At 32.6% G+C, this 8,520-nt stretch overlaps 1 pseudogene; it reads right to left on the minus strand.

Annotated features, from left to right (window-relative positions):
- Positions 1–7,939: 7,939 nt before the first annotated feature.
- On the minus strand, positions 7,940–8,079 carry LOC142874611 (uncharacterized; annotated as a pseudogene).
- Between the last annotated feature and the right edge of the window lie 441 nt (positions 8,080–8,520).

Genomic DNA, 8,520 nt, shown 5'->3' on the forward strand with positions numbered 1-8,520 from the left:
TTCTTGCAAAGAAACTTTGTTGGCACTTTGCTGAGCAATGTTGTGTAGATTTTTCCAAGAATAATAGGGCAAATATTGATTCAGAAAGATAATTATAATCATGATCACTATTCAATGTAAGACCATTTTATATGGAAAATGCAACATTAAAATTGTACTTATTGGAACTAGAAATAGTTCTTTATTAATAATTTCACTGTATTTATAAGACATCTCAAAGAAAGAATGCTTCAAACTACTTTCTTTGTTGAATGAAATATATGTATTTATAAGTGCATGTTTATTTTTGGGTGTAGATAAAGATGTCTTAATACCAAGAACTGGGTCACTGTGCCAGCAAAATAAATCATTGATCACCCAAAAGTTTGTCTTTGTGACCACTTGGCTCCTGAGCTGGTATAAAACCACTCTGAGGACAGAGACATTAATTCCCTACTATTTTCTTGTCAAATACATAATTACAAAGTCTTTTGAATCAAAGATAAATAAATGAAATCCTGTCTGCTACATCAGTCAAGGGTGAAACTCTGTTGGTTTAACACTTTAGTGCTCACAAAACTCTTTCACATATATTTATCCCATCCTCACAATTCTACTGTGGGAGAGGTTGAGCAGGTGGTAATGTCATTGCACATATTATAAAACTGAAGCCCCAAGAAACTAGGATTTAGCTAAAGTCAATGATTAGTAAATAAGGAAATTGTGAATCCAGATATTTTACCTTATTTAAGTGCAGAGTTCTTTACATCAGATCCTGGTACCTTCCTTACTTTAGACAGTTGAAAGCATAAAACTATCTAAAATTCTACCTAGAAGGCAAAATTAGGAATTTACAATAAAACAAAATGAGACCAGAATATGAGTGACTTTAGTGACTATGAACCTATGTACAGCTACATTTTAATTCTAAAAAAATCACTGGTGAACTCCTGTATCTATATTCCCATTCTCAGATTATATAGAACCACAGGCATCCACTTTGTTTCCCTTCTTTGGGAGTGTGTGAGAACCTCAAAAGTACACTTTTGCTTTAACTATTCTATCATTACTCTATTTCCTGTGCAATTCTTGAATAACCAGCTATTCTGGAGTTAGCATTCATAGTATGTTCATACTTTCAAAACTTTTTTTTTTCCTTTGAAACTTTGAAAACTTTTGTTGTTCTCAGTAATTTTTCATACTTGACAGTTGAGACAAGCCTGGTGATGAAATAATGAGACAGTTTGACTTATTCATTGTCTTCGTAACGAAAGCAATACAAAGGCATTGTACATGCTTAGTTTTTGCCCACTCACAATCTTTTCTCTGGATTAATTACTCTTGAACCCCCTACTATTTTTCATAATTTTTGATGTAGTTTCTGAAGTAATTTTATTCCTTCATTTAGTTTTTATTCTTCATTTCCTGTGTTGAAATCTTTTATTTCTTTGCTTTTATTCACTGAACTCATTGACTATAAATAAGTGCTTAGATTCTAATTTCCTTAAAATTATTCAGAAAAATAAATAAATAAGCTGACTCTTCAGACAACTTTGTTTATATTTTTGTTTTTAAATAAGTTTTAACCCCCAGAAAATTGCCAGATGCAAGTTATATGGATTATGGCAAATGTAATACAAAATGCCATATTCCATCTTCAAAACAAATTAACCAGACAAATACTAAAGCATAAACTAGATAAATATTATAGTTTACTCTGATATCACATGTTTTAGAAAGTAATCAAATTTAATGACCTTTTAAATACTCTGGAACTCTGTATTTGAAATGTATTTAAATATTGATGACACTATTGATTGAAATTCATGTTTTATTCATCTTCTAAAAATGTAGAAAATATGATGTTTTGTACAATGTTTTGCTTACATCAATAATGTGAGTGATAGAACTTTAGGAAAGTATTAAAAATTCCATCTTAAAGACCTTGCTAATTATTGAAGAGTAAAAGTAAATTATTTGATTTTTTTCTTTCTCACATTAATGATCTTAGATTTTTAAAAATACATCTAGATGATACCTCTAACAGAAAAACAAAACTTTATAATTTTTATAGGTCTGGTCTTAAAAATTACAGAAATGATTTTTTTTTAAACAAAAACAACAAAGCTTTAGGAAACACTGCATTTCTTCTTAAGGAAATACATTTGGGAAAGAAAAAACAACAACAAATCTTCCAAGAGTTCATCACTTTCAAATGAGGGGAGATTTGGAAACTTCTGATAGTTCATCAGCAGATTTTTTCCCCCAAAGTATGGTCACAGGTATATATTTCAGCACAATTTCAAGTAGAAGAGCAATGCCAACAAAAAATGTTCCAGGATATATCCCATTCGATTTATGATACACACCTGATTCTAGGATGACATGACTTCTCTATGAGCATATGATGGGACATATGTGGAAATCTAGGGAGTATCAGTCTGAAAGTACTTTTTGGAAGTATCTGGAGTGTGGATGGTTACCTCAGGTGTCATGAACACCACACTGAAGCCTGTTTTGGTGAGCAAGAGGCAGAACATACTCTGGGTACAGAAGCTGGGGCTTGGCTTGCTACAACTGGCTCATCAGGGTGGGGCCATAAGAGTCAACCAAGGAAAAAACTACATCACACACCAAATGCAAACAGCAAGCCAGTTGTTGGCCAGAGTCCTGAACACCTTACTAAGAAAGAAATATCTTGGCTCACTGCAGTGTGTACAATGTGAATCACAAATCCTCATCAAGGTAGCTAATTTTTCTTGGTACTATTGCCAGTTTTATATATTGGAGATAGAGTTTTAAGTACAGAGGCCACTTTTGTTCCTCACTGTTTTGTTTACAGGATAGGATGTACAAAATTTATTCATCCAGTAACTAACTTTACCTGAACTCTGGTGTAATGAAAACTTGAATGATGAATTTTTTTAAATTAAGCTATAATTTAAAACATTAGATAAAAACTAAATGTAGGAAAGAAAAGAAAAAGAAGCATTAACAAAAATAAAGATTATAATACAATTTTACAGAATCAGTAATTGCAAGGTAAACCTATAAGTTACAGACTAAAGCAATGGCACTGTATGACAATTTAAAAGCCAGGATTAAGTAAACTGCTTCCAATCATATCCATCTATTTCACCCTATGTTCCTGTGTATCTTACATATACAGCCTGAAAATTTTCCACGAAGAAATCCTCTTCAACACCTAAAATCAGCACTCATATTTTTTTTCTGTCATTCAACTTTTCTTAAGCCCATCTTAACTAATAAAACTTTCTGAATATCTCACAGTCCCTAAATGGGAGAACTTGAACTTAAACCCAGAGCAATTATTCTTTAAAAACTATGCTCTGAAAACTATGCCATAAACAGGCCAAGTAGTTTTCTTTTTGTATCGTGTTCTTTCTTGGCTTTGCTATCAGGGAGATACTGGATTTGTAAAATCAGTTGGGGAGGATTCCTTCCTTCGCTATGTTACAAAATAATTTCTGCAGTATAGGTATGAATATACCTATATTCTCAATAAAATCTTAGCACACCGAATTAAGCTGCACATCAAAAAAATAATGCATCACAATCTAATGGGCTTCATCCCAGAGATGCCAGGAAGGTTCAACATATGCAAATCTATAAATGTGATTCACCACATAAATAGAAGCAAAAACAAAGACCACATGATCCTCTCAATATATGCAGAAAAAAAATTTTGACAAAATTCAGCACACTTTTATGTTAAGAAGTCTTAAGAAATTAGGCATAGATGGAACATAACCTCAATGTCCATATATGACAAACCCATGGCCAATATCATACTGAACAGGGAAAAAATTGAAAGCATCTTTGCTTACAACGGGAAACAGACAAGATTGTCCACTGTCACCACTTTTGTTCAACATAGTGCTGGAAGTCCTAGACAGAGCAAACAGGCAAGCGAATGAAATCAATAGTATCCAAATGGGGAAATAAGAGGTCAAACTCTCACTCTTGGCTGATAATAGTATCTTCTATCTAGAAAACCCCAAATATTCTTCCAAAAAGCGCCTGGAATTGATAAGTAAATTCAGCAAAGTCTCAGGCTACTAAATCAATTTATACAAATCAGTAGCATTCCTATACACCAATAATAGTCAAACTGTGAATCACATCAAAGACTCAATACCTTTCACAATAGCAACAAAGAAAATAAAATACCTAGGAATATATTTAACTAAAGAGGTGAAAGATGTCTACAGGGAGAACTAAAAAATGCTGAGGAAGGAAACCACAGAGGATATAAACAAATGGAAAAACTATCATGCTATGGATTGGCAGAATCAACATTGTTAAAATGTCTGTAATACCCAAAGTAGTATAACAAAGTGATTTACAGATTCAGTATACTCCCCATTAAAATACCAGCATAATTCTTTGCAGATTTAGAAAAAATAATTCGATGCTTTGTATGAAACCAGAAAAGACCCTGAATAGCCAAAGCAACCTTAACCAAAAGGAACAAATTGGGTGGCACAACCTTACCACACTTCAAGCTATACTGCAAGGCTGTAGTAACCAAAACAGCCTGGGATTGGCACAATAAAAGAGACATAGACCAATGGATCAGAATAAAGAGCCCAGAAATAAAACCAGCCTCATCCTGCCATTTTATCTTTGACAAAGCAGACAAAAACACACACTGGGGAAAAGGATTCCTATTCAGTAATGGTGCTGGGAAAATTGGATAGCAACATGTAGAAGACTGAAATAGGATCCTCACCTCTCGCCACTCACAAAAAATTAATTCTCAATGGAAAACAGAGATCTAAACCTGAGACATGAAACTCTAAGAATTCTAGAAGAAGTGATCAGAGAAGCTCTTATAATACAGACCTAGACAATGAGTTTATTAAGAAGAACCCAAGGCAATCGCAGCAAAATCAAAAATAAATAAATGGGACCTGATTAAATTAAAAGCTCCTGCACAACCAAGGAAACAATCAATATAGGGAATAGTCAACCTATAAAATAGGAGAAAACATTTCCATCCTATACAACCGATAGAGGGCTTATAACCAGAGTTGTACAAAAAAACTCAAGCAAATCACCAAGAAAACACCAAACAACCCATTAAAATGTGGCCAAAAGACATGGACAGAAGCTTTTCAAAAGAAGGTAGACTAACGGACAATAAGCATATGAAAAAAATGTCAACATCTCTAACATCAAGGAAATGCAAATCAAAACCACAATGAGATATAACCTAACTGCAGTGAGAATAGCATTTATCAAGATGTCCCAAAACATCAGATGTTGGTGCAGATGCAGAAAGAAAGGAACTCTTATAAACCGCTGGCAGGACTGCAAACCAGCACAACCTCTATGGGAAGTAGTATGGAGATACCATGAAGAACTAAAAGTAGACCTATCATTTGACTCAGCAATCTAGGTATTTATCCAAAGAAAAAGATATTTTATAAAAAAAATATACTGGCACTCGAATGTTTATAGCAGCAAAATTCACAATCACAAAGATGTGGAAACAACCCAAGTGCCCATCAGTACATGAGTGGATCAATAAAAATGTGATATATGTATACCATGGAGTATTACTCAGCCATAAAAAATGATAAACTAATACCTCTTGCAACAACCTGGATGGAAGTAGAAACCAATGTTTTTCCCAGTGATGTATCTCAAGAATGGAAGAACAAAAACTGTATGTGCTCACTATTAAATTGAAAATGATAAATCAACACTCAAGTGCACATGATAGTAATAAAATTCAACAGAAATCAAGCAGGTGGAAGCGGATAGGAGGGGATATATAAATTAAAACCTAACAGGTACAAAGCAGACTACATGGGTGATGTACACACTTATAACTTTGACTCAAACTGTACAAAAGCAGTTCATGTAACCGAAACTTTTGTACCCCTATAATATTGTGAAATAAAAAGCAGTCCAAGTGCAGACTTCTTTCCTGTAAAATTATTTTCATTTCTATTTTAATATAGTTTAGTGTTGTGAGCTTCAAATTTTATTAATATGAGAAAGTCATTTATATCAGAAGAGTAAAACTATGTTTACACACACAATTTTTTTTATCCATTTATTGAACAAGCCCTTGGAAAATGGCTTTATGTCTGTTCTTTCATCTATAAAGCTGGTATGGGGTCACTTAACTTATATCCCTGAAAATGGTGTGAAAAAAATGATATATAAAGATAATAAGCAGTAAACATAAGAGCTACAAGCAGAGTTTCTGGAATTTACTGACTAAAAATCAAATGTGAATTTGCTACTTACTAGCTATATAAGTTTTAAAAAAATGTCTTCATCTCTCTGTGCCTCAGTTTTCCATCCATCCATAAAATATGTATGGCAATTATACTCCATACAGTTTTTAGAGGATTATAGGAGACACTCTGTGTAGAAAGTTTAGCAAGATATATGTACAAAGACATTTCTCAATAAAGATTTGTTTTTGTCTGCTTACAACAAATAAAGACTAAACTCTTTATAAATAGGAATAAAGGTAGTTTCTAATTAGACCATAGTAATGAAAATATTTTTCCAAAATAAAAATGAATTTTAAAACAGGAGTACTTTAATTTTCTTTTGGAAATGGTTGTTTTACTATGTTGCATTTTTCTATAATGAAAATGAAGTTATTTGGAGGAATAGATTTTTTTTTGTACTTCTTTGATAGTCCCTGAATGTCTTTCGTGTTTTTAAAAGCACATGATTGAATTTTCCTACAAAGAGTTAGCCTTTACGGAAAATAGATAAGTAGAGATTGCAAGAAGCCCAGAGAAAACAATTGAATTATTTATTATTCCATTTTTTTTCCAAATTGCTTATAAGTTACCCTTCAGAACAACCAAAATGCTTATCATTTCATCAGTAAACTATATGTCACAATACGGGAATGATAGGTATTCCAATGAAAAACACTGAAGCAAAATAAGAAGCATGTTAGAAAAAACTGCCAAAGATGCAGTAGGATCAGAAATATTACAAATACTAGAAACCAAGAAGTAGAGAAAGGCAGCAGCCTGGGCTTTTGCAGCAGTAGCATTTAATACTGGAAACTCCAAAGCCCTGTGGCTGAGCTCTAAGCTTGTCACAGCATGTTTTTCTTTTAAGTCTGGATACTACAAGGCACTTCCTTAGCTGGTTGCTATAGGAATAATCATACTACGCAACTGAGAATCAGAAGCAAACAGATGTTAAAGCAGCAGAAGTATGGTCATCTTTGTGTATTTGCTCTAATAGTTTTAGGATTAAACATGAAACAAAATTAAAAACAAAAGGCATTATTTGAATTGAAAATTTAGGAATATGGATTTCATAGTTTAAGCAAATGTTCTAGTTCAACACAACCAAAGAGTTAATGAAGGGCTCTTTGCCGAAGTCATCAGAGTAATTAGCAAATGCTAAAGAAAACAGGAAGTAAGGGCTCCATCAGGCAGAAGAATGTCTGATGTTAATCAAAAAATTGAGGATAAGTGTATATTTGAGCGGGTGATATCATCCTGAAAATGATTTCTTTTTTTAAGTTTATAGTATATGCTGGATGTCACCACCTTGGGAAAAAAATACTTGCAAATACCTTTTTATTAATCTCATATTTACTTTGATTCTTTTTAAAAAAATTTTTGGTGAGAACTATCATATATTTTTCTGTGTGTGCATATGAATGTGTGTGCAGATATAGATCTTTCTATTCTCTCTTTTCTGTCTCATTTATCTTTTGAACTTTCTCATTGCTAGTACTACAGTATCTTAACTTCTAAAGTTTTGTAATAAATGTTTATATTTGATAGAGTAATCCCAACATCTTCTTCAAGTCTCTCTGGACCAAGGTACTGATAATTTTCTGTTGGGAAATAGCTAGTCACATTTACCATGTTGGCCTGGTAACTTGTGGAAGAGCCTTATGTGGCTTTTTGGTCATTATGAAGAAATAGATGACAGATTTATGAAAGGGCCTAAACTGCAGGACAATGTATTGTTTTACAATGGCTATTAATTTTCCTTTGAGTCACCTGATGTTGAATACTTATATTAAACTGATAGGAACAGATACTACACTTGATCTTAGCCAAAAGGCCGAGAAGCGATGATGTTGAATACTTATAATTCCAGATTTTTTTAACAAATGCTAAATTCTATCTATCTATCTATCTATCTATCTATCTATCTATCTATCTATCTAGGTACCAAATTTAATCATTCCATGTTAAGTATTCCCACCAACTTAAGATTTAATCCTTAAATCTCAAGGATTTCAAGTAATTTAGTCAAATAAGAATCTAGGATAAATGTATTGCTGTAATAATATTTGCATTTTGATAATCAGTGATAAACAGGTCCATTCCAAGTTCAATAAATGGAAAGAATTAAAAACATTAAATGTAAAATTCTAATTAAGGATTTGTCAAACATAGAGCATTGTAGTAAGTTCTGAGGTACAAGATATTAATCCTGTTTGCAAGGATCTATTAATAAAAATCTAGCTGGGAAAATTGACTTTCCTTCATATAAAAATTTCAACAACCACTC

The sequence above is a fragment of the Microcebus murinus genome, chromosome 12 (genome assembly GCF_040939455.1).
Source record: "Microcebus murinus isolate Inina chromosome 12, M.murinus_Inina_mat1.0, whole genome shotgun sequence".
In the NCBI taxonomy this organism is placed as follows: Eukaryota; Metazoa; Chordata; class Mammalia; order Primates; family Cheirogaleidae; genus Microcebus; species Microcebus murinus.